This window comes from Chinchilla lanigera, unplaced genomic scaffold (assembly GCF_000276665.1).
Source record: "Chinchilla lanigera isolate Chin_1 unplaced genomic scaffold, ChiLan1.0 scaffold00075, whole genome shotgun sequence".
Lineage (NCBI taxonomy): Eukaryota > Metazoa > Chordata > Mammalia > Rodentia > Chinchillidae > Chinchilla > Chinchilla lanigera.
This window is the reverse complement of record NW_004955476.1, coordinates 9825148-9836068: the sequence shown is the minus strand read 5'-3', so window position 1 is coordinate 9836068 and position 10921 is coordinate 9825148. Positions and strand designations below refer to the sequence as shown.

Below are 10921 nucleotides of genomic sequence, written 5' to 3'. Positions count from 1 at the left end.
TTGTAGCCCAGGCAGGCCTTGAACTCACAACGATCCTCCTGCTTCAGCCTCTCAATTGCTGGGATTATAGGCATGTGCCACACCGCCTGGCCCATCTTCCACTTTTTTGGAAAGATCCCTTTCCATTCATTTATGTCTTTTTGAAATTTCTTTCTGCAATATTTTGTATTTTCAGTATACTACTAAAATATTTTGTATTTTCACCTTCTTTTGTTTTTCCCTTACTGCTACATTTTATTTTTTAATGCTATGATGAAAGTGTGTGTTTGTTGGTGTATAGAAACACAACTGATTTTGTATATTGACTTTATGTCCTTTTGATTGGTTGCATTAATTATTCCAATAATTTTGTGCCTCTTTAGGGTTGTCTTGGTTACTTTTTTCTTGCTGCTGGGACAAAATACCTGACATCCAAAACTAAGGAAGGAAAGGTTTATTTCACTTACAGTTCGTGGAGGTTTCAGTTTGTACTTGGCAGATTATAAGGCAGAGTGGCACATGGCAGAGAGGTACAGCTCAGGGTGGCAGACAACAGCAAAAGCAACAAGCACACACCAGCCAGGAATGGGGGAGGAATGGCCTCAAGCACTCTTTTCCTCTCCCTTACATATGCAAACTATCCACCCCAGGGTGGGTGCAGCTCTCACACCCATAATCAAACTCTAAAAGCCTGCCCCATGGGTGCATGAGGCTTTGGGGGGACACACAGACATAAACCATAACAAGGGTTTTTTATACATAAGATCTGCAAGCAGAGACAATTTTACTTTTTTCTTTCTAAGTTGGATGCCTTTTATTTCCATTTCTTACCTAATTCCTATGGCTAAAATACTGAGTGCTGTGCTGAATAGAACAGGCAAAAGTGAGCATCTTTCTCTTGTTCCTCATCTTGGACATGTTTTCAGGTTTTTACCATGGAGTATGTATTACCTGTGGGGTTTTCATGTGTTTTATTTTACTTGAGCAAGTTTTGTTCTATTCCTATATTGCTTTTCAAAAGTTTTAAATTTTATTTTAAAGAAAAAAACCCAATAATATTCCCATATTGTTGAGTGATTTTTTTTTTTCATGAAAGAGTACTAAATTTTGCCAAATGCCTCTTCTGCATCTATTCAGATGATTGTAGGTTTTTTCATTTCTATGGTATTGATTGATTTTCATATGTTGAATAAATCCTGTTTGGTTATTATTTATAACCCTTTTATTATATCTCCTTTCTCCTCTTTCTTTTTTGTTTGTTTAAGGCAGGGTCTTGTTATGTATATCAGGGTGGCCTTGAACTTCCTATGTAACTCAAGGAGGCCTTGAATTGTTGAACCTCCTGTCTTATCCCCCATTGCTGGGATTATGGGCATGCACTGCCATGCCAGACAGTCTCTTAGGAAGAGACTGCCCCCCCCCCATGCCCTCGTCCATTTCTCCAGGGTATGCTTTAGCATCTGTTGTGATCTACATAGTCTGAGAATTTTTTTTTTCTTGGTACCAGGAATTGAACTCAGGACCTTGTGCTTGCCAGGCAGGTGCTGTGCTACTGAGCTATATCCCCAGCCCTAGTCTGAGGATTTTCAAAATTATAAGATGCTGATTACTTTTTGCTATCTCAGTTCATCTCTTTTGTCTCATGTTTTACTCTAAGCAGAAAGGAGAGAGCAGGCTGTCCCTATAACACTTTGCTTGGAAACCTCCTCAGCTACATATGCAGGTGCCTTGCTCACCAGGTGTCCTTTGCTCCCCGCAGCAGAAAGCACACCCCAACCAGGTTTTCTGTCACCCTGTAACCAGGATTGTTTCTCCTCTTACACTTACAACCTCACCATCAGCCCTTGAATGTTTGTATTTCTTCCAGCATTCTACTCATGACAGTATATTCTCTAAGGCAATAGGACTTTTTACTTTGTCTTTTTGAGACAGAGACTCTGTATGCAGTTCAGGCTGGCCTTGTGCTCACTTAGTAGCCCAGGCTGGTCTCGAACTCACAGTGATGCTCCTCCCTCAGCCTCCTGAGTGCTGGGATTACAGGCGTGCGCCACCGCTCCTGGCCAGGACTTTTTTCTCTGTCACTCTTCACTTCTTTCCAACTCTTGGAATTGTCTAGACCTTTCTGTTTCTATCAATAGACTTTTTAGGGTGTTGCAGGGTTTTTCTGATACGGGTAGCAGAGCACCTACTTCCTGTTACCAAAGTTTGTGTTTGTTTCCTAGCACTGCCATGCAGAGTACCACAAATGTCCTCGCTTGGCACAGGAGAAATTTATTTTCTCGTAGTTTTGGGGTCAGAAATCTGACATCGTGATGTCAGCGGGGCCATGTTCATTCCAGAGACTCTAGGGAAGGATCCTTCCTTGCCTCCTCCAGTTTCTGATTGCCCCTGTTCCTCATGGTGGTGACACCAGAACATCACACTCTGCCTCCATTTTCAGGTTGGCCTCTCTGCTGTCCCTTTGTGTCCTTTCTGCCTTACGCAAGAACATTCTCTTCCGTCAGATGTAGGTCTACTCTAATCTGGGATGAGTTCGTGCTGGTCCTACTCTAACAAGTTCCCATAGGCTTGAGCCACCAGTGGGACACTCATGATGATGCCATTGGGCGGCTTGTACCACCAGTGGTACAAACAGAGCTAGAATAAAATTTTACAAATAAAATTAATAAAAAGCCACCTGGTGAAACATCATGCATGTACTACTGGTAGTTCAAGCCTGCCAGCAGTGAGACAATGAGTCATAGCCCATCGTGACTGTGTTAATTACATACTCAAAGACTATCCCAATATTGCCATGTTCTAAGGTTCCAGGTGGACGTGGATTTGCAGAGGGCAAGATGCAACCCACTGCAGTCCAATTTTTAGGTAATTAAATATGTTGTATACTCTATAAATAGAAAATTTTTGGAAGCTATAATTTTTATGAGATTGTTTTACAAGGTAGTAATACACTTAGTATTAATATTTATATTAGAGCAGGCTAAGTTGAGAAACCACTTTTCTTCTCAGACTTGATAACATATGTTAGAAGTAGGGAGCATTGGGGATATTCTGTTCACGAGTATGTACTGTACACATGTGAATAAACATCTCTAAAATTTTGTTGACTTGAAGTTTGTTTCTCAGCATTTTTTCACATCAACATAGTAATATCTTAAATCACCTCTTTATTAATAGAAGTTGTCTCCAGTTTCATTAGAATGAGTCAAATGAGTTTTTTGAGTGTCTCAAGATCAACTCTAAAATGTTTCATTAGATGTTCAAATATTTAAATAACTCAGAAAGGGGGCTGGGGATTTAGCTCAGCGGCAAAAGCACCTGCCTGGCAAGTGCAAGGTCGTGAGTTCGGTTCCCGGTACCGGAGGAAAACCAAAAAAAAAAAAAAAATAACTCAGAAAGTATTTGTATGAATAGGAGCAATATGAAATGTATTTAGTTGAGTCTTTCAGCCAGGTAAACAGATGAAAGAATATATTTAAGTGGGTTGTTACAGAGAGAAAACTCACTTTTAAGTAAAAATCCTAACATGAAAGGGGGAAAAGTAGTAGGATTAAAAGGGAGAAATATGTCTAAAACAAATATTGGAGTTGATACAGAAATGCATTACCAGTGAGACAAAATCAGATTGGTAAGAAGAAAGAAATGTCAGAAGAGTGACACGTACGAAGCTCGGAGCAGAGACAGGCTTGGAGGAAGAGCCTGGGGAGAAAAACCCTGAGAAAGAGTGCGCTGGAGAGCTTCCTGTTGAAGGGAGATGAAAGTGTCACGTTGCCCTTCCGCCTCAGTCAGATTGGTGACAGTCACTGCAGTCATTGTAGCCTCGACGTGTCCACTCAAGTCAAGCTGCTTGTGTCACTGCTAGAAGAAAACTGTGGGAATCCTCTTACGTTTTATTCATTAAATTTCACGTAAATATTTATATAATACATTGTCATATATACTAATATGTTAATAAGACCTATCCAGTTATGTATATATGTAAAGGTGAACATTCATGTTACCTTTTAAAAGCAGAAATTTGGTTTTTGATGTGGACACTGAAATGTCACATGTAAACACACAAAGCAAGCTGCTTAATATTTTAAACAAATGGAGGTGAAACTTTTTTTGGTAGTCATAAGAAGTCATGTACAGTTGTAGTTGAATATGAGGCAGGTTTTGATATTCCAGTCAGTATAAAAATAATGTTTTGCTTTTGTCTTATAACAATTCATGAGCTTTTTCTACAGTATCATGTGCAGTCTTCATATTTTGTAAACAATCATTCTTGTGCACCAGCAGTATAAACTACTTCTTTGTTGCCTTTTCATTCTTAAAAGCAACCTGATATTCATGCTGACGTAGAAGTGAATATACCCTCTTTATTGCTTGAAAATTTGTCGTCTACAAGAGACTGATATATTTCAGAAGTGTGTATGGTTGATTTATCAGCTTCTTTAATTCTTTGACCACAGTTCTTTCTAGGTAGATTGAGATCTTAGTATCTGTTATATCAGCCATTTTCTTTCGTCTACATAAATTCTGTGGGGGATAAAGGACTTTAAAATTCATAGGTTTTTTTTCTTTTTCATTTTGATCCAGTGTCATTGAATGTGCAAGTTCAGAATCCTGTTGACCCACTAGGAGGAACATTTATCTTAGCAGTTAACGGAGAAACATTCACTCACAGTATATATTAATTCAGCTCAACTTGGACCAGAGAAGTCTTTACCTGATACCATTTTGATTTCCTGCTTTAGGGTCCTGAAGCCATGGATTACCCACGTGTGCTTTGAGACATGCTTTAGATTTTTTTTCTGGAAGTCCTGCAACCATCCTAAAACTTGAATGTGTTGTGGAGCAGAGAGACCTAGGGTAAGTGGGTTTTTTGTCCTTTTTCTTCTGTCAGCTTCATGTTCAAGTTAGGTCTCAAGGCTGTTGTAATGCTGCTCCCTGCTGGACACAATGTAATTTTCTAAGATTGACAGTAGATGAGCAAAGAACTGGTTGGCTGGACCCACTAAAGGGAGGAATCTTTGGCTGCATTGATAAGAAAACAGTATATAGCAGAAGAAACCCTGTTAAGGTAATAGTGCTGTACCAGTGCCATCGTGTTGATAGAGTAGAGCCCGCTGAGAGTGGTGATAGTGTTGTTCCAAATCTCATCATCTCTTCCTACTTGGTGGCATGTGAAAAAGTTATGGTCTGGGGCTGGGATGTAACTCAGTGGTAGAGCACATGCCTAGCATGCACAAAGCCCCAAGATCCTTACCACCCCCGCACCAAAAAAACCCAAAAAAAAAACAAAAAGTGTAGCAGACATACATTGAAGTAACTTATAGGTGGTAAGCCTTTTAGGATTCCTTCATTCTGTGTAGTTTTTGGTAATGGACTCAGTTCACTATTACTGTGATGGCATTTTTGTACTAATTTCAACTCCCTATGGCTCTCTCTTTCCAAAGGAAATATTTCAAACTGCTTCACAGTAATTTAAATTAGGTCATGTTGCATCTGTTTTCATGCATTGACCCATATTACATTTTATACATTGGACTTCATATGACTTTTTGAGGAAGGGTCTCACTATGCAATTCAGGCTGGCCTTGAGCTCACTTTGTAGTCCAGGCCGGTCTTGAACTTGTAACGATCCTCCTGCCTCAGCCTCCGTACAGTGGACTTTAAATGTAACTTGTTTTGTATATCCACCCCATAATCTAGTTATCATGTCTTCTAGAACACAGTGAACCATACTTTGGTCCAGAGTGACACTGCACTGGGCTTCAGTGTGCAGTGACTGGCCTGTCATGGTCTCTCAGATTATATTTGCTCATATACAAATGCTGCCAAAGTTATTTTTTAAAGCGTAAGAGATAAAAATACGCTTCTTCCTACCTACAGGCTAAAATAGCAGACTGCAAAACATTATTACTGGAATTTATTATACATAAGTATACATTTTTTTTGAAAAGATAAAACTGGAGAAATAACACTGATCACATAAGCACAGATTAAGCAATATAATTGATCATGTAACCTTTAAAGGTCTGGTTTTGGTGGTGGTGGTGCTGGTGACTTCTTTCCTTTTGCTTTTGCAGTCCTAGAAATGGAACCTAGAGATTCGTGCGTGCTAGGTAAATGTTCTACCGCTCCCCCCCTTTTTTTTCCATTTAATTTTGAGACAAGGCCTCACCAAGTTGCCCAAACTGGCCTCTGACTCTTAATACACCTGTTAGCTTCGTGAATAGCTGAGATTAATTGTGTACCACCATACCCAATCACATGAAAATTATGATTTGGAGAATTAATCATAGTAACATTTCTTTGTTATTAAAATATTACAATAAAAATTGAAATATATAGCAAAAACTAAAATTGTTATTAGCAAAAAGAGAAGAACTTCCTGCCAGCTGGATGAGAACATACAAATATTGTTTCAGAAAATGTACTTACTGTAAAGTATAACATTATAGAAATATGGAATATAATGAGTAATTATAATCATATGGTAAACAGAGTATCTTGGGCGTTTCAAGAGTTCTTGACCTCGTCTCCCTTTTCTTTAGTGTAGCCACTATTCAGCCTTCTGTGGTAATAATTTATGTAATTTTATCGCTTTCATCTGTGTCCTAAGCAGTAGGTTTACATCTTGCCTCTTGTTCCTCATTATGGAATGTTACGTATTTTCAGGACTCCATTTCACAGTGTCTTCTGTGTAGTCACATGGGCATTCTACAGTTGATGGGTAACTGGGCTGTGTCTGCTGTTTGGCCATTGTAAATGGTGCTGCTATGACCGTTCTTTAAAAAATAACCTGGTTATAGACCATTTTTTCAAATGTCGAGTGACAAGTTATTTATTTCAGGTTGGAAAATATTTAATAGAAGATAGTTGGATACAGTGGTATTTTAAATTAAATGACTACATAATCAATTGGTTGCACAGTATCTTGACAGTACCTAATATTGAATGTTGGAAAAGATTCTGAAGTGATTGTAATTTCTTTTAGTACTGTAGTCTTTAGATATACGGTAATAGATAGCCCAAGGTAATTTAGACTACGTATAGATAGATGGAGAAGTAGTACAGATTTAGGCAGAGGACCTAATAAAGTAATTAGCGCATTGTTCTGCTCACTAGCATGTTGCACTTCCTACAAGCCCTTCGCTTCACTACGACTGTGCTGGAGGCTAACGAGGTGGAGTGGCTTGATGGAGGACAGCAAGTTAGAGCCAGAAGCAGCCCAGGCTGTGCACATGGCAGTCCCGACTCGGAGGAAATAGAGAGAAGGCAGGATGTTTTCCTGAGTGCTCCAGTCATTCCACTGCCAGTCTGCCTGAACAGCTTTCAAAAATTACCAGATACTCTCCTGGCTGTTAAGCAAGAACTGGGTAGCACAAGGAGTTGTGTCTTCAAACCCCGGAGTGTTAGTGCACTGCATCCCGGCTCATCTTCCAAAGCAGCTGCATTAGTATATGTCAGTTTTAAATGAGAAATTTTACTTTGTGTATTTCCTCATTGGCTGGAGTGTTACATGGTGCCTTCCTCCTCTGTTATTTTTCTGGGTAATTGAGTCCTATGTGGCTAATTTGTTTTATATGAATATTTTTCTAAAATATAAAATTCACACTTCCGTTTTTTCAAATTGAATACATTTCAGGGTTTGTTTTTTAAATTTTTTTAATGGCTTAATGTTGTCATGGTGAGCATCAGTCATTTGACAGAATTAAAATAAAGTGATTTTTGTCAGGAGCCATTATCTCCTGTCAGACTGTTTTCTTCTAAATTGTCCTAAACCGAGACGCTTTTACATAAGGTGCTCCCTGTGATGTGTTTTTGCTTTGTTTTGCCTTACCTTTCTTTGGTAGTTCCTGCCTTTTGTTGTCGGTGTGTTGTCAGTGTATTCTCCTGCCTTGTGAGAATTTAAGAAAGGTTTTTGTCCTTTCTATTGACTGGGAGCACAGAATATGTAGCAGTTTTTTAAAATGTATTTTGGACAGTGGCTAGTCTGTTCACTTTATTCCAGAGTACTGAGATGGCCTCATAATTGATTTCTGAATTACTGAAATGCAAGAGATTATGTAGGTACTGTTGTCCTTAGTTGAGGAATAAAAATGATCATTTATGTGTTTACTTACACATTTAGTTTTTATCAAACTGAAACTGGATACACTTAAGGATTTTGGCAAATAGGAAGTCCCACAGACTTCTGTGTCCATTTTCTAATTACTGACAGGGCGAGAATGGAAATGAAAATGTTTTAGGTGACACTGCCTAGTGAAAACAGGAGCCATAAAAATTAAAAGCACATTTGAAAGCACAGCTTTGAAGGGAAATACAGAAGTAACGTCGATTTATTTTTATGCAAACGTCAATTTTTCAGGAAGACACTTGAAAGTGAAAGGTTCTTTTGATTGCATATCTAATTATAAACTATTGAATGCGAAATTTCAGAAAAACCTAGAATAGGGAGTATGTTTGTTTTTAGGCCACAAGAGCTATTGGGAAGACAAACTTGCGGTCCCAGCAGTAGCATCAGTACTGTGTTGGGAAGAGTTAGATTTGAAACTTCATGTGCTTTTAAACTTACTAAACCAACAAATGTTACAGATGTGTTCGGGAAAGAGTTAACAAGGCCTGCGTGTGCTTCATTCCAGTGAGTTAATCTCTGACAGCGCCGTGAGAACAGACTCAGCAAAGGGGGTCGTTCTGTCCAGGCGGGAGCACAGGTGGCCGTGGTGGAAGTGTCTAAAGACACAGCTGCGCGGAAGGGAAATGGCAGCTTCTAGAAAACAACCAATGCGCAGACCTTTGTCCCACTGTGAGTTCTGGGACCTGCTGACAGGCGTACTTGTGCGGTTACACACTCACATACGACGTCGCTCTGTTCATGCTGGCAGGAGGCTGGAAATGTCCCTAGCGTCTGGGTCAGTGAGGTACTGCCGTGAGCTGTGACGGAGCTGCTCCATGAAATACTCTATAGCTGTTAACGAAGCAGACTATGGGCATCTTCTCGAGATATAGATTTGGAAAATTTTCCCTCAGAGGTTGTTATTTTTTAAAAACTCAGAGTTCAAAATGGAGCATATAGTAAAATACTTTGTGTAAAGGAGGAGTTAAAACATGTGTTCATATTGATTTGTAGTTGCACAGGAAAAGCGTGGAAGAGCATGCAAGATCTCAGTCCTGTTTTGAGGACGGGGAGGAGCGTGGCTCGTACTATGTATCTTTGAGATACATATTTATTTCTGAAGGGGGTCAGATGTTGGTCTTAAAACTAGTTTTGTTTACAAATCAAATGAGAGTGAAGGAAAGGGAACCCTGTTACATTTACTGTAAACCTGAGGCGTTGTTGTTTTGTGCCTTTGGCCGCAGAACCTGGCAGATAGTAAAGAGGTGATAAGTAATGGTTACACAGCTCTGTAGCCTTTGGATGATCTTTCTTAGCTTAAAGCATCTTCTTAATATCAGAAAAGCATAAATTGTGTACTAATTCCAGCATAGAAATAAGAGAAAGGATTTTAAGTGTGTAGTATGAGGTGCATAGTTTATTTTCAGGTTATTATGAAGTGCCACTTAATTTGTGTTAGACTGATATTAAAGAGTAAATTATATTTCCCTTAACTTTACTGAAAAAGCCAAACAAAAACTTTCAGACTCTTTCGTGTTTAGCAAACACTTATGAAATTTGAGGGCAAGGGGGGAAATGGCAAATACACACAGTATTCTTTACACTGCTTTGTGCAATGTTAGTTTTCCATATCAGGGCACAGTTTTGGTCCTGAGTGTTTTAAAAGCTGTTGTAACAGCAGTAACACTCACTCCTAGCAAAGGCCTAGATACATCTGAGAATACTGGGGCTCTGGGGGCGATAATACAACAAATGACTGTTGTTCCTCCATTTATATGAGCCCAGAACTTACCTCAGCTCTGCATTTGAAAATTTGATTGTTCAAGCCAACATTATAAAAACCCACAGTGTTTTCGGTTAGACTGTGTAAATGTCACTTGCTCCTAAATTTCTGATGACACAGGTTTTTGACTGCCATTTCATACTTGTGTATTCGTGTGTAACACTGCCTCTTTAAAAGGAAGCTGTTTACAGTGAGAAATACAGATAAGTGGGTGGCTTAGTAAAATTCGCGCAAACCAGGTAACACCTTAGCAAACAGCACCCAGACACAGAGCAAGTGCGAGTCCAGCGACACCTTGCTATGCCTTCTGCTTCCCCTTCCTTTGCAGGATGGTGACACTACCTTGACTTTATACAGCAGAGAGTAGCTTGTTTGTTCGTGTACTTCAGATGTAGAGTTATACAGTATAGTTTTCGTTTCAGATTCCTTTTGCTCAGCATTATGTCTTGAGTCATCCAGAAGGTTGCAGGCAGGCATTTATGCTCATTGCCTCACTCCACTTAGCAAATACGTTACAACTTGAACATTCTAGTGTATATCTTTTTATGTATGCAAATTGGTTGAAAAGTATATACTGAATGTTTACATTTTAAAAATTATTATAGTAAAAGAGGTAGGAGTCCCTCTCAAAATTATCTCCCTTGTTTCAAACACACTTACCCCATCATTCTTACAACTTTCTGCAGCAGCTCTGGAGTCCTCTTTTCTCAGTGTCTTTAGTTGCACTGTCATGGCTGCTCTGATAGCCGGAATTGATTTAAAACATGTAACTTTTAATTCAGACTTTGAGGAGGAGCCAGAAGCCGCAGTGTCAGATCCAGTGACTAGAAGGATGGGGACACGCCGGAATGTATTTACGAGCCTGCCTTTCCTTTGGATGGTGCACAGCAGCACCATTCCCTGTACTTTTGATCACACTTTAAAGAGACCCTCAGGAAGGAGGACTCCAGAAGTGTCCCAGAAAGTAACAAACGAGTTCCAGTGGCACAGTCGGTTAGCGTGTATACATATGAAGAAAGCGGCAAAGGGGACGGGACAGGTGTGTTTAAAGC

The 10921-nt window shown here is 39.5% G+C and overlaps 1 protein-coding gene across 6 annotated transcripts in view; it reads left to right on the top strand.

The window, feature by feature from the left end:
* Window positions 1-10921, top strand: part of Immp1l (inner mitochondrial membrane peptidase subunit 1) — a 65239-nt gene that overhangs the window by 14008 nt on the left and 40310 nt on the right. For 4 of the 6 annotated variants that reach the window (XM_005401776.1, XM_005401778.2, XM_005401775.2 and 1 more), the window contains exon 2: window positions 4719-4833. The exons of the other annotated variants lie outside the window; for them this stretch is intronic. The gene's annotated coding sequence lies outside the window, so the exon portion shown is untranslated. The remainder of the gene's footprint in view (window positions 1-4718; window positions 4834-10921) is intronic. 6 annotated transcript variants of the gene reach the window in all.